Source organism: Amphibalanus amphitrite, unplaced genomic scaffold, assembly GCF_019059575.1.
Source record: "Amphibalanus amphitrite isolate SeventyFive unplaced genomic scaffold, NRLGWU_Aamphi_draft 000044F_arrow, whole genome shotgun sequence".
In the NCBI taxonomy this organism is placed as follows: domain Eukaryota; kingdom Metazoa; phylum Arthropoda; class Thecostraca; order Balanomorpha; family Balanidae; genus Amphibalanus; species Amphibalanus amphitrite.
Window position 1 is genome coordinate 660,055 of NW_024881540.1, and position 16,108 is coordinate 676,162.

A 16,108-nucleotide genomic window follows, 5' to 3' on the forward strand; every position below is an offset into this window, starting at 1 on the left:
CGGATCATAACTTCAGATAATGTTGTCATTGCATTGGGACAGCGATTTGTCATATTTTCCAATGTTCAGCGTTTACTGAACCGAATGCGGTTCGAAATTCGCGAATGTAATGCCACTGCTGGACAGTGGCGGATCCAAGGGGGGGGGGGCAAAATGGGCAATTGCCTCCCCCCCCCAAACGGCATAATTTTAACATTACGCCTATGGACGATGCATGGAAAGAATCGATAAATTGTTATGGTTTGCCCCCAAAAAAACTCTGGGCTGGATCCGCCTCTGCTGCTGGATGACCATAGAAAAGTGCATGACGCTAGCTAACCATTGCGAATGAGTAGTCGCTTGGGTAATATTTTAAGCCAAGGCACGATTATTCTGATCGCCAAATCTTATTTGTTCTAATTTGCAATATTTTAGTCTAATATTTATAGTCACCGTGCTGTTTTCATTTTTTCATTCCGATTTTGATGACGTCATTTTGAGGCATTCAAGACGATGAAGCATGTCATTCATTTGTAGCGCTGTTCGGCAGCCGGCTATTTTGTGTGCAGGGTATGACGTATTTCGCGAGCCGACGTCACAGGCGGTGACGTCGGCTCGCGCGCGAGCCGAGCGCCAACGACAAACTAACGGGAACCCTCGGACACCCTCGGGGCATAAACCCAGGCCCAGGGCCCTGTTTCACCGGTGATAGCAGCACGCTGCTATCACGTTTCGCGAGCTGACGTCATGTCATGACGCCATACTGTTGACGTGATGGGCAGTTCTGGCGCACGATTGCCGCGACCTTGGCCGCGGCATTAAGTGACGTATGAGCCACTAAAAGTAAGAGTTTACGCAGTAATGATAGTATATTTATTTTTAATATATATTTTCTTTAATATAATGTATTTAAAATAAGTTGGGTTTAAGGAAAATTTGGACGTAAACTTCGAACATTTAGTTGATGACGTAAAACAATATTGCGGCAATTGTGCGCCAGAATTGCCCCTTACGTCAGCAGTATGACGTCATCACATTACGTCAGCTCGCGCAATTTGATAGTAGCTTGCTGCTATCACCGCTGAAACAGGGCCCAGGTCACTCCACTTTTGATGACATCATATGGGGGCCTCAGGACAATAATGGCGCGGCGCGCCACAATCGCTTCAAAGCTACTTGCCAACAGTTGCCATTTTTGAAAATATTATTTTGAAATAAAGTTTCAAGCAGTGTTCCATTTTTCAGACTTTTTGGTGGCAAATCACACCTAATGGGGAAAATATTTTCATCCCTAAAATATGAATGACCGACTTTACTTCATCTCTGAAAAAGAGTTTCATGTATTCCCAACAGCCAGTTCACACGTCACTTGACAGTTGATGCACCCACTTACTTTTGTTCCACACCCTGTCAAGATCGTGACATGAAATCCTAGTTTATCAGTTGGCATGAAAATTGGCATTACACCATTTTGAAAAAATACTTCAGTTATTTACTTTCTTTTTCGTCATCCTAGGATTCTTCTACTTCATCGGCACACCCAACCAATATCCAATTTTAGAACACTGGTTTCAAGTAACAAAAATATTGTAATAAAGTTGTTGAATAAATCGATACCATATCTAAAAACTTACTGAAAAATGATTTATTCATAGTAAAAATATAAGCTCGATGCATTTTTACGTTGCTTTCCTGCAACTGCAGAGGGTTTTCAAATCGTCTATATCTTCAAAATCGGCCATTTCTTAGCATATTGCTGCTCTTTTTTATCGCTAGAAAATTAGTTGGACTTTCCAATGACATCAATGGTTGAGTGATATATGTAGATTGTCACCAACAATCTTCAAATGAAGTTAGTCATTTTTACGTTGTAAAGGAATGGAGTACCCCTTTCGAGCATCAGGGGTGACGTCACTCAGGATCTGTCTCTGATTGGTCGGCGGGGGAGTGACTGTACCTTCTATAGATGGCCTTGCATAAACCGCGGAGTAGCATATTGAGCGAGTTTTATAAGGAAAATTCATATTTTTTCGTTTCTCAAATGATAATCAGGGTGTCTCTTACCTTTTTACATATCATTTAGGCTTACCTAACACTTCAGTTGCCAAATATCTGCAATTTATTCAAGCCAAGGTATCTTCAGTAAATATCAATGGTATAGACCGAAATCTTTTAAATAAAAACTCCAACCAACAGAAATAAAAATAACTTAATTTATTCCAACCATTTCCTCCAAATAAACAACATAAAAACTCACTTTTACACACATCATCCATAATAAAGCATACTAACACGCCGCTTTTGACAATTGCGGCGTCGAGTGGCGCGCTGCTAGCGCTCTTTTTCGATCGCAGAGACCCTGCACGCGCGCGAGCACACTACGTCACGTCTGGGGGGCACAGGTATATGAAAAATCGCAGTGACGTAACACTTTTCTCGCTTCTCATTGGTCAATAGCCCGTTGCCGGGGTAACGTGCACGTATGTGAGCGCGGGCAAGAGTACTAGCCGGCCGCCGATCAGGGCTTGATCACTTCGTTTGCGGCGTTTACGCCGCGGTCAGTCATTGAGCCCCGCCTCCCCTGTGTTGGGTGCTGTCATTTTACGCTTGATTTTACGTTCCTATTATCTTTTTGTATTGTATTACAGCGCATTCTATTACAATTAGGGTTCTTCATGCCATGATTGTTCCTGTGGAGTTCATGATGTATTGACATGAACTAAGCATCATTTTTCTGGATGTCGAACGAAGTTCCTCATCAGTTGTGAAGCATCAACTGAAGGCTGAAGCTACAGCTCAAGGTAGGAATCTGTTTCCGTTTATATTCTGTAAGTTTCATTCAGGTCATTAAAGCTATTGTAAAACCTCTAGGGAATTTGGCAGGCACATGGGTCACATGGGTCGAACGCCAGTGGCTCGAGTAATTACCTATGTACCGTAAAACGGCGTGTTAAGGGACAGTTTTGAGGTGTTTTGTTATATAACTCAAGAAGGGTTGGAGATAGAAGCATCAAATTGTCAGCATTTTATGTGGAATTTGGTGCTTTACATGCCTGCCACATTTAAGTTTTTAAGATTTATACCTGCATATTATTTTTTATTATTTTTCATCACTGTCCCTTAGCACCTCAATGTGGGGTGTTAAGGGACACCTATATTATTCCAAGAAATGGTCATCAAATGCCCACAATTGGGGTTGGAAGGGCACACAATTTATTTATTGAAATGTTTTGCATATTCTGTCACAAAACAAGTCAGGTTCATTAACCACTAATGACCTTTTTAGCCAATTACGTGTAATGCAGTTTACGCTTGTGAAAAATGTGCTAATTCTAAGGTAAACAGAACCAAAAAGTAATCTTCTGTCATCAATAAAAACCCATGTTGAAGCTAGTCACTTGTCATTATGTTGCCCTCTTTGTTTTAGTATTTTTATGATGACATCACATTTACCTACATCAGTCTCCATTGACCCATCATTGTAAAAGCGTGTTGAGATGTTTTGTTACATAACTTAAGTTGTGTTAGAGATAAAAGCATGAACTTGCCAGCATTTTATGTGGAATTTGGTGTTTTCCATGCCTACTGAAAGAAAACTTAATGAAATAATATTTAAATATTATTTTTTATTTTTTCTTCCCTGTGCCTTAGCACCCCACATCCACCTCAAAATATGCATGTATCCGGAAAAGCGGAAGAGGATGATGAATGAATGGGTGGATTTGCACAAGTTTTTCAGGAAACATGTGCAATACATGTGACAATACACCTATGCATTCATTTTCCCTGTACACCCACTAGTTTATGTGGTACACACAGAGTTTTGGAGATGTTTCAATTTTGTGAAAATGTAGCATGATTTTCAAATCCATTTTTGAACCAAATCACTTGCATGAAAAATCATACCATTTTGTCCTATGGTCAAGAGCAAAACAGTGTCAACTACCACACTGAAGTTTTTATTGAACCTTCTCAAATTAGGAAGTTAATATGACTCAATGTTTTTCCCATGCAACTGTCCCTTAACACCCCACTGTCCCTTAACACCCCATTTTATGGTACTGATTAAAACTTTTGGAGGTCTGAATATCTTTTGTCACTTTTTTGATGATTCAAGGGTTGTTTTATGTGAATTTTCAATGAACTAATCCCACCTAAAAAAAAACAGGTGGTGTGAAAGATCTGGCTTGAGTTGAAAGTCAGGTAGGTAGGTGGTAGGTGTGATACTGACGGCCCGACTGGAAAAAATGCCTCCACTACGCTGAAGTTCTCGGCGGAGGTGATGCGCCGAAATTTCGGCGCAAGGGTTTATGCGCCGAAATTATTTTTCCAAGCCATGCTTCATGCGCCGAACATTTTCAAGGCTTACTGATGGCTGCAGGCTGTAGCCACGCACTTTTCGTCGAGGGGGGGGGGGCTGGCGTGTGTGTGTGGCTGTCTTCCAGTGACTACTGTCTACAGACGGTTGTTGGCACGGTCGACGGGATCGGGCAGACAATAGACATCAGCAGGCCATGCGGGACCGAGCACCAGCGTTCGCTATCACAAAATCTCCTGACTCACAAACTCACTGGCATGTTCCATAATGTAACCTTTATTTTGTTGCCCGGCTCTGATCAGCAGTAGTGCCCAACCGGTGACTGACGCCTGACGGGGCCTTCAACAGGCGTGGTGCAAGCACGGCCGATGGGATCGGGCAGATACCAGGCCACGCGGGACCGATTGCCAGCGTCCGCTCGCAAACCACACGCCGGAAATACAGGAATCACAACGGTCAATACGCACACGATAGCATACGTTACCTATCTGAACTAGGGAATCCGACAATCCATAACCTCACTCTCGACCGGTGAACTGTTCCCGCCGTGGGAGAGTCACAATCAGGTTCACTGAACATGACTTAAATACCCTGAGACGAACACGAGACAAGATAAGTGATATTTAAGATGTTTAACTCCCGAAGACATTTAATCCTCGCCGGCCGAGGGGGGTTGGTGCCACCCCCTGACGGTTTTTTCGCGATTTACGCCGAAGTACGCCGTAAATTTTCGGCGCAAACGCCCAACCATGGATGAAGGAGGTTCTTTCATCCATGGCCCAACTACGCTCGAGTTCTCGACGAAAGCGTGCATTTTTTCCAGTCGGGACTGACGGTTACGCGCCCTAATCCACGAAGAAGAAGAAGGTAGGTGTGATAAGCTTCACCTCTATATCACTAAAGGCATTGAAGCAGTCACTAGCAATCTCCCAGGGGTGAAAGTCACCTGTTCCTGCTTGGGAGGATTAACCCTCTCCAGCACAGGGGGGGGGGGGGAGGTGATGCAACCCCTCCCTTCTAAGGATTTTCGCGAATAATTCGCGTAAAAAGCGGCCGATCGCGATGAAACTTTCAGTACCCTGAACCCTCGCATTTATCGATTTCACACCTACCCTGAAAATTTCATGACCCTGACCGGCCTAACCTTAATGACCCTTGACCTGTGACCTACGTTCCGAGACCATATTTGGCCGGAATTGCGATTCAGCGTATGTCGGCTCGCATTAGCCGCGCGTTTGCAACCTTTTCGTGGTTTCCAACGTTCAAACATGTGATTTGATGCTGCTCCCATGCATTATGGTGGATGTCAAGTAGGGTGGCCCTTATTTTCGAAAGTTTGAAAATCCAGTCTCCAAACCCGGATTCTTGTTCCACTCCATGAGAAAACCACGCGAATATTTTTTTTTTAAATCGAATAATATTTACCCGGTGCTCAACGACCTTAAAATTTTACTTTTTACGCACGCATGGGAGGGGTGGACACAGCACTAGCTGCCCAAGAACAGCGATCGTCACTGCGGCAAGCGGCACAGGAGGCGAGGAAGCGACGCGCGGAGGAGAGGCGTCGACGTCCGCGGCAAGAGTCCAGTTGGAGGATTCGTCCTCAATCTCCTCTAGCACCAGCGCCGAAGGAAGCCCCACACGTGGTATCTCCCCAGTCCCACCCAAACGGCCTCGAGCGAACCTCAACATCGTCACCCCGGACGTGGCGGCCTCTTTGGATCGCGTCAAGGTGAGCGACCGTGGCGCAGTGTTCGTCCTCACCGAGTCAGCGCGTGCCCTGGGGCACGACACAGTTGAGTACAACATCAACAGGACATCGATCCAAAGCCAGCGCCGTCGTCACCGCGAGCAACTGGCCTCCGCCCTCAAGGAGAAACTGCGCGTAGAAGGCCCCTTGGTAGTCCACTGGGACGGGAAGCTGATGCCGGATCTCACCAGCAACGTCCACGTCGACCGCCTGCCCATCCTCGTGTCTGGGGGAGGGGAGGTTCAGCTGCTTCAGGTGGCGAAGCTTCCCAGTGGAAGAGGGGCGAATGAAGCGAAGGCCGTCGTGGAGGCGTTGGATAAGTGGAGCGTCGCTGACCGGGTCATGGGGATGTCCTTTGACACCACCGCCGCCAACACGGGTCGCCACAACGGGGCGTGTACCCTGATTGAGCAGCAGCTGAAGAACGACCTCCTCTACCTCGCCTGCCGGCACCACATTCTCGAGCTCGTGATCGAGGCGGTCTCCACGTCGGTGATGGGGCCAACTACAGGGCCTGCTGTCCTGCTGTTCAAGCGTTTCCAGGAGAGGTGGCCCTTCATCAACCAAGGCGAGTTCCAGCCGATCGAGGATGGAGCAGGAGAGGTCGACATCAAGTGGTTCCTTCAGGCCCTGAAAGAGCGGACAGACCTTCGGGACGACTACCGGGAACTTCTGGAACTAACCGTCATCTTTCTCGGCGGCGTACCTCCCCGCGGAATACGCTTCCGTGCCCCTGGCCCCATGCACCACGCTAGGTGGATGAGCAAGGTGCTGTACTCGCTCAAGGTGTGGCTGTTCAGGGGACAGGTCAAACTGACGCCGAAGGAGGAGCGCGGACTGTTGAGGGTGGCCATGTTCTCCGCCCGCCTCTACAGCAAAGCCTGGACGCAAGCCCCACTTGCTGTCGCGGCTCCGCTCAACGATCTTCAGCTGCTTCAGGCACTGGACGGGTACGAGGACGCGGAGGTCTCCAAGGCCGCGACAAACAAGCTCCTCGGCCACCTCTGGTACCTCTCGGAAGAGCTGGTAGCCCTGGCGTTCTTCGACGACCGGGTTTCATCAGAAACAAAGAAGAAGATGGTAGCGGCGATTGAGGAGAAGGACGGCAACGACACAGCCCAGAAGCGAGTGACCATTCCCGCTTCAGCGATCAGCGGCTGCAGCCTTGAGGACTTCGTGACCTCCAATACGTCCTCGTTCTTCTCTAAGATGTCCATCGACAAGGGATTCCTGGCGTTGGAACCGGCAGACTGGAAGAAGGATGAGGCGTACGGCAAGGCGTGCAAAGCGCTGGAGAAGCTGTCGGTCACCAATGACCACGCGGAACGAGGCGTCGCCCTGATTCAGGAGTATAACCGGCTCCTGACGAAGGACGAAGAGCAACTCCAGTTCCTCGTCCAGGTCGTCGCGGACCATCGGCGCCAGTTCCCGGACACCAGGAAGGGAACGCTTGCACGGACCGGGCGACAATGAGTGGCTAGCAAGTAGCAACCACATAACCCCCGCCAGGAGAGGAAAGCGGCTAATACTCCCACGAGAGCAATGTGGGAGTGGGACCCGGAGTGCTTGTGACTAGCGTTCGCTGAGTAAAATTTCAGAGTCGTTGAGCACCGGTTAAATATATTCCGATTTCAATGAAACTTTGCACAGCACGTTTCTGGGTCAAAAGGAACAAGAATCCGGGTTTGGAGCATAGACAATATTCGTTTGAAATTTCACCCCCATACAGAGGGCCACCCTAATGTCAAGGTCACCTGAAGGTCAGGTCAGGCCATTGACATTTGGTGACCTCGGTTCACTTTTTCGAGTTTTACATGTTTCTAGGCTAGTTTTTTAGCTGAATTCAAATTTAGCAACCATTTGAACGTTTACGAGGTACAGAGTGTCCCAAAAATGATATCACACCCTTCCAGCGTCAATTGCATGAAAATAACAAACATGATTGGTTTGCTTTTCTTACATATGTATCCCACCTTCTCCCTGATACGGGCAAGCATACGGTCCGGGACATCAGACACCAACATATCCAGCTTCTGTGGCCTGATCTTGGACCAGACAGATGGAACGTTCCTGGTAAGCGTGCCTTCAGATTATTCTGGTGCCATTTTGTTCACCTCTTAGTTCTTGCCGGACGATCGCCCTAAGATTTTCTCTCAGCAACAGGTTGGTACTATTTCCCGGTCGTTTGCCCTTCTCCAAGAATGCTGGGAAGTTCGATCTGCACCAGTCATGCGTCGTTCTAGCTCGATGAGCCGGGGCGCCGACCCGTTGAAAGATGACCGTGGACATGTTCAGTAGAAGTTTTCGGCTGGAGACGTGGCTTGGTGGGCTTCAGCTTTAGAAACAACCGCCGGTACCGATGGATTATCAATTTGGAGACTGGATGACTGTTGGCAATCAGCCTCCTTGCCAGTTTCCTTGTGGATAAGCCCACAGATAGATAAGCCCGTCTTTAGCTCTGTACTTCGCGATGACCAGCGATGACGATCTGTGCTATACCCGGCTGGCGGAAGTCTTTCTGCCGCGACCTAACTTGTTCTCAGGCGTCTATCCGCTTCTGTCGCGAGACAACCAGCGCCAAATCGTGCGGCGACTCATGTCCAGTGCCTCGGCGACCTGGCCGAGGGGCGAGGGTCATGCCGTCGGCAGCCATGCCGACTGCCCCGCTGCGGGACGATTTGCTCTGCAATGTTGCCATCCTGGACACCTGGTTCGCGCCCGCTGGGTAGTGGGTACTGCCTCGGAAATGACCTCCGTACACCCCTTGACCGGTCAGGGTCACAAAAATTCGAAGGTCACGTGACTAGAATGTAGCCAAGATGGTCTGGGAGCCAGTACCGGCGAAGTTATATTGATATTGCGCCGTATAAGGCAAAATCTCGCTTAAAGGTAGTGTGCCACCTTTGAAAGATTTCCCATTTTATTTTTCCTAGGATAAGAACCTTCTGTTTTTACCTAATATCGCAAAAAAAAAATCAAAAATGGGCCTGGAATAGTGCCTTTTTCGCCTAAAAGTTTATCGGTTTTTCTATATGTATAACAACTGTAGTGGGCTGACCTGCAAACAGGCGTCGGCAACAATCGCGAATGCGGCGCACATGTGACAATAAGCAAAGGTCATTATAGAGTTACGACGTACGGGAATGAGTTATCAGCTGTCTAATCGTAGACAACACAATGTCGAGCCTTAAACTGTAAGCCTGTATTGGTATTGTTTCTTTTATTTGGCTGTCGAACATTATTTATGGTTTGAAATATGATTTTATGTAAAATAATTGATATGAAAAAGCCGTCTCTTAAGTTATGACCCCATTTCACCACACGCAATTGGCAGAAATGACAATGATCAGCTGACGCATTTTTCTTGGCCGAAGTCAGAGCGCGCGGCCCGACGCACCACCACCGCACCACAAAGTATGAGCAGAAGCCGCGCCCAAAGCCAGGGCCCCGGTAACGTGAGGTAGCCGAGTCGGGGCAGCGTGCGCTGACCCAAGCCGGGGCCGCAGCTTTGGGCGCGGTCTACCGCATCCCCGCGGGCAGCCCCGGGCTATCACATGACACCGGGAGGACGCGCGGCCCCGGCTTGGGTCAGCGCACGCTGCCCCGACTCGGCTACCTGACGTTTCCGGGGCCCTGGCTTTGGGCGCGGTCTACCGCACCACCTAACAGGCGTGTTCGAAACCGCAAGAGATGATGATGAACGGGTTTATCGAAAGTTGATTGGATGAGCATATCGGTAATAGCGATTTCAGTGTGTGCATTTATTGTTCATAGTGGTGTGAAATGTGGTTGGGGTACCACCGACAACCCGTCGCACACTGGTCGGAAACGCCCTCACGAGAGGCCACGGGCGATTCCGGAGTTTCGGATTATTTTTTATATAGATCGATTTGAAATTGATCAAATTATTATGCTTAGGCCAAAAAAACTAATCCGGGTGACCAAAAATAACTGTAATCAGCCCCCGAAGATGGGGTATCCCAGAACTCGGAAACTGACTCAGAGCAAGAGGTTTCTTGAGCCGGATATTCAGAGTCTTATTGCTGATAGACACCAAATTGAAATCCCACATATTATGCATCAAAATGTTCCTTATGAAGTTGCCGACTGGTCAGTGCCAAATTTTTGGTATATTTTTTCCCTAACTAAGATTTACTGTAGCTTTTTTATGAAGGCTCTCCTACAGTGATTCTGGAATATAACTGCAAAGTTTAGGTAAGGAAACAACAGGTAGTCCCATCTAGTTCCACTCTGATTTTTTGTGAGATGAAGCAGGATTTAAATTTACACCAGGGCAACATAAAAGCTAACTGCGCATATTTGCGCAAAATTTGCAGGAGCCGCTCTTCCTACCCAACTACCGCCCGCCCCGCCCCAGTTTCGGCTCGGCCGCCGCGCCCGGCTTACGCTGACCTGTGTGGCCTGCACACATCCATGCGTAGTTGACTGGTCATTAAAAACAGATGCGTTTGAGTTTATGAATTTCGTGAAAGGCGCGTTTTATGTATGCATTTATGTATGTATTGACATCAAAAGCCTTCCACATATTGCGTGGCGATTACGGCTTGCATTTAGAGAGCCTTGCTATTGACAATAGAGGTGGCAAAATGTGGACCCGAGGACCCGGTCCAAAGAACCAGTCTGGACCCATATGGGTCCAGACCGGTTCCTGGAAATTTTCTGACGGGTCCAACCGGGTCCTACCATAACTATACATCTTGCGCACTACACATTATTGCGAAATATGAAGTGAATGTTTCTTTGCACACAGTAGCTCATGAGTATTCCCAGTGGGAAATAGGCTGTTTTACATGATGCAACTAATGATACCTACAAGCAGTTTGTATTAATTGACTTTTGGGGAACGGGTCCAACTGGTTCCGATTCCAACTAAGACCGGGTCCGACTGGTTCCAGAAATGTCCAGCCGGGTCTGGTTCGAGTCTGGTTCCCAAAATTTTCATCTTTTGCCACCTCTAATTGACAACCATCACTCGGCTGAAGAAAGTGGAAATTGAAACCTTCGTGAATATAAGACGCTGCAAATGTAGGACACCTGTCACTGACGTCGGGTTACCTTGGGCCGTCTTTTTACATTAGATCACAATTCTGGTATTTAACCCTGGCCGGACCGATTGGCTTTCTATATTGACCGGGGAGCGTTGGTACAACTCCCTCGCTGTTTCGCCTCTAATTGAGCTAGAGCCTCGAGGAAAAAAGAGCTTGTGTGCCGTTATAAGACGCAACAATTAGGTACTACCCGATTTTAAGGTCTTAGGTCAGCCAGTGACCTCTTAGGTCAGGTAAGTGCCACAAGGCACGGGCTCGGTTTTAGGTTAATTACTTTGCCAAAAATGGCCGCACTGCCGCGATTTTGGCATCATCGTGTTTGTCTAGCTCAGGCGCGTTGAATGCTATACTTGGTGTTCGGGTGAAGTCAACTTAACCCTCGCCGGCACAGGCCATTTTGCGTCCTTCGACGGCACAAGGGTGGTACGACCCCCCCCCCCCCTCGCGTTTGGCCCCTGATCGAGCTAGAGCCTCGCGGAAAAACGAGCGTGTTGCCCGTCACGAGAGGAAGCCGATGATACCCAATTTTAAGGTCCTAGGTCATCGGGTGACCTTCCAGGTCAGGTCAATGACCCGAAAACCGGGAAAATCGGGACCTGTTAGAAAGTCGTAAATTGTGGCTGCTATGTGGTTTTCCGGGGTGCTGATCACGAATATCGTATTAGTTTTGATCAGAGATGATGTCTTTAAGCATTTAGACCAGGTCGGGTCAGGTCAGGTCAGGTGAACCGGTAGGGGTTGTGACGGGTATTCGTAATACGTGTCAACCGCCTCTGACAGCTTCGTAACATGTTACGAAGGCGCCAAAACTACTTCATAAATGTTCAAATGGTTGCTAAATTAGAATTCAGCTCCAAAAACTAGCCTAGAAACATGTACAACTCGAAAAAGTGAACCGAGGTCACCCGAGGTCACCAAAGGTCAATGACTTGACCTGATCTTCAGGTGACCTTGACACCCATCCTAATGTATGGGAGCAACATCAAATCACATGTTTGAGCGTTTGAAACCACGAAAAGCTTGCAAACGCACGGCTAATGCGAGCCGACATACGCCGAATCACGATTTCGGCCAAACATGGTCACGGAAAAGAGGTCACAGGTCAAAGGTCATTTGGGTCAGGGTCATGAAATTTTCAGGGTAGGTGTAAAGTTGATCAATGCGAGGGTACTGAAAGTTTCGTCGCGATCGGCCGCTTTTTACGCGAGGTATTCGCGAAAAACCTTAGGGGGGGTTGCACCAACCTGTGCCGGCGAGGGTTAAGGTGTTAACCTCGGGTCAAGGTCAGGTCGGAGCCCCTCAGGTCACGAAAATGGTTGAAGGAGGTCATATCGCATATCATTCGATTCGGCAGGTCTTCCTGAGTCCAATGGTGGCTTTCCCGACTCTCTAGCTCCATCTGATCAGGAGTTATTGACGAAAAACTTACATGGCCTTAGTGACGTCATAAATGACGTCACGCAAAGTCAACAATGCTAAAGTCAAGCACTGGACCTTGCAAGGAGTGCATAAAACCATTCCCGGTGCCCGAATAGCAGCTCCCAATTTCCCTCGTTGACTTACAAGTGGTGCTAGATCCTGTATTATACTCAATTATGACGTCATAACTTAACAGATTCACGTCATACATTTAGTGCTTGACATCCAAATGATAGCTTACATATGACAGAGAAGGTATGCAAAGTTTTATGAAGTTTGCTTCACTAGTTGTGGAATAACAAGCAAAAAACTTTTGCGGAAAGGCCGCTGGCCTCTCGCTGGAGCGTTTCCGACCAGTGTGCGTCGGGGCGAATTTCGCACTGGGGTACTCAAAATTTGAAGAATTTAAGACGTTTCCATCATCCATGAGTTTTGAAGGTATGGATAAGTTCTAAAAATCCGGTTCTCCTTATCTGGGCCATTAACTCCATACGGTCCAGGAAAGCTGGCACACTACCTTTAAGAAGGCATGTTCCAGATCTCGCTTAGGAACATGTAAAACTTGAAAAATTGAACCGAGGTCATCGAAGGTCAGTGACCTAACCTGGCCTGACCTTCAGTTGACGACTGTCACCCACCAAAATGCATTAGACCAGCACCATTGCACATGTCGACACCTTTTTTTTTGTTAAACCCCACATCTGCTCTCCCGTGAATTTCCGGGAGGCACGAAAGATCTCCTTTTAAAAGTGTCCAATCGTCCGATCCTGATCAAATATGTGTGTTCGTAGGCCTGTTCTGGTATTGCTTTATCTGCCAAGACAGACAAATTTGAGAAAAATCGAGTGATTATACCTTTTTTGAAGGTCTCTAACCAACTTGTCTGAAATTCACCGGAGGACAAATGTGGGGTTTAGAAAAAGAGGTGTCGATGTTTGAACGTTTAAATCCACACAAAAAAGACTGCAAACGCGCGGATAATACTATATGAGCCGACATACGACGAATCGCGATTTCGGTCAAACATGGTCTCGAGAAATAGGTCACAGGTCAAAGATCATTTGGGTCAGGGTCATGAAGATTTCTGGGTAGGTGTTAAATTGATTAACTTTGGGTACTGAATGTTTCGTCGCGATTGGCCGCTTTTTACGCGAGTTATTCGCAAAAAACCGAGGGGGTCCGTTCGACCCCCCCCCCCATAAGCGCGAGGGTTAAGATAAGAGCGCCTATCCGCTGGAAAGTATCAGCCCCGTCCGTTTTACTTTAACCTTCCAGGCGGTTGGGGGGGGGGGCATTTTTTGCCCCCCTTTAGTTTTTTCAATATATCTCGAGAACCGCTGCGCCGATCATCACCAAACTTTCAGTACCCTCCCGGGAGCAGCTAGCGCACATGGTGACCAAAAATTTTTTCCAAAGGCTCTGATAGGTTGGCCGCTTATGACGTCAGAGTGACGTCATTTTTGCCATTTTCGACCCAAAAAAAGGTTTCGCGGGAAGAGCTGTCAGACCTACAGCTTTAGAGATACAGAAAAATGTTTCAGACATAAAAGGTGTGGAATTAAAAGGGCTACAAAACTGCTATTTCGGTTTTTCGAATTTTTTGGATTTTGACCCCCAAAAATCAAAAAATAGATTTTTGAATATAATAGCCAAAAAAATCCAAAAAGTTCTTTGAATTTCGAAAAAACCGGAATAGGGGAGAGTGGGGCACATTCGTGCAAAAAATGGATAAACCCATATATCTGTTCTTTGGTTAGTGCAATGGCAAAATTGTTGATTGTAGTATGGAAAGGAACTATTGCAGATAGTTTTCCTCTTTAAAAGTTATCCTATAAAATTATTGCTTCCATTAGAAAAAATGACTTTTATTAACTCTGAACATTTGTACGAAACTGCCCCACCTATGGGGCACATTCGTTCAAGAGATGGGGCACTTCCGTTCACCCGGCAAAATTCGAGAAATTACCGGGCATTACCAGAAATTTACCAAAGGAAATTGGCAGGGGGTCATTTCACTTGATTCCTTTCGACAAGAATGCATTGCACAACAAATGTAGAAAGAATGGGCTGGCCAACAAGAATGTGCCAACTGCCGGCCTCCGTGACCTCGCCAAGTTCGCGTGAATTGCTCGTCACGACGTCGCAAGCAGTCGAGACTGAGTCAGGCGAGCGTCATTAGAGAAACCTACTACAGATAAAGTCATAAATCGCAAAAACTAAAAAAATATGCACGAATGTGCCCCCAGGCAGTGCGTACACGAACCTGCCCCACAACGTTATTAGTAATATATTTCAAAATTTCTTTTTGAAAAAATGACACTTTTTCAACAAACAAGTTTGCAGCAGTTCCGTGAATAGAGTGGGCTTCTTCACCCCCAATTTTGAAAAGCTGAACCACATTTCCGAGTCAGGATCACGAAAATGGATGATATGAGAAAAGTTTGGAAAGCTCACGAATATTACAAATTTGCGTTTTTATCAAGCATGACAGCAGGTACACTGTTGTCTTCTACGGTGAACGAAGGGCGGCAATGATAGACATATTTCCATAATTTACCTTGAGCTCGTGCAGTCACTCGTGTTCCCATAAACTGCTGAAAACGAATGTGCCCCATCCACGAATGTGCCCCACTCTCCCCTATATGTGATAGTCCCTACCGCCTTCTATCTACATACCAAATTTGAGATCGATACCTCTTTTTTGGCCAAGTTATAGCGAAAAAAAAAACTGTTCAAAATTGATGACATCAAATTTTTAAACTCAATTTTTAGCAATTCTAGACCTCGTAGCGCAAAACAAAGACCACCATTAGACTCCCCGTGACGAGCTGCATCGAATCGATACCCATTTTATGCAAAAATATCAACTTTGAAATTTGACCTTTTTTACCTGACCTTGACCTGACCTTCACCAGAAAGTGACCTAAACCGTACCTGATGGTCTTATAACCAACACCATTGAGTTGGAAATGAAAAACTGGTTATAAAACATGCATCGCATAACCTTAGTAGGGGAAAGTGGGGTAAGACGGGCACCTTAACTTTGGAGCCATTTTTCGGCCGGTTAGAAACATCATAGAAACGGGAAACTGGGTGAAAACCTTTTTCAGACATTTTACTTTCATTTGCCAGAAGATGAGACTTAGACCTGATTCAACAAATAAACTGCAGCTATTTTTGCAAAACCTTGCAAAAACCCGTCTTACCCCACCCCATGGGGTAAGACGGTCACATGGGTAGGGCAAGACGGCCAGCTTCTTTCACCGATCAGCGCAGCTCGCAACAAATGCCCGAGATTAGCCGCATTTATACAGTCGCTCGTTGGTCTCAAGTGCTTCGGAAATGGCAGTATACGAGATTCGTGCAGAAGGCGTATGCTCCTATATAGGCCCTAGTTCAGAAGCCATGTAGAACCGTTTTTCACATTCATTATTCGAGAATAAACTGTGCCGAAGGAATATTGCTAACATGTCTGTGAGTATCGGAATCGAACATATTCTTATTAGAAATGCTTCTTTTTTCCTACAGCAACAAAAATATTTTCACCATTACAGACCCATTGGGTTCATAGTT

General features: G+C 46.8%; 1 protein-coding gene across 7 annotated transcripts in view; it reads left to right on the forward strand.

Annotated features, from left to right (window-relative positions):
* The first annotated feature begins 2,533 nt into the window (after window positions 1-2,533).
* LOC122377425 (protein retinal degeneration B-like) overlaps window positions 2,534-16,108 on the forward strand; it is a 48,628-nt gene continuing 35,053 nt past the window's right edge. For 2 of the 7 annotated variants that reach the window (XR_006255865.1, XM_043357437.1), the window contains exon 1: window positions 2,534-2,780. The gene's annotated coding sequence lies outside the window, so the exon portion shown is untranslated. The remainder of the gene's footprint in view (window positions 2,781-16,108) is intronic. The other 5 variants (XR_006255863.1, XR_006255864.1, XM_043357435.1 and 2 more) reach the window with 3 other exon arrangements.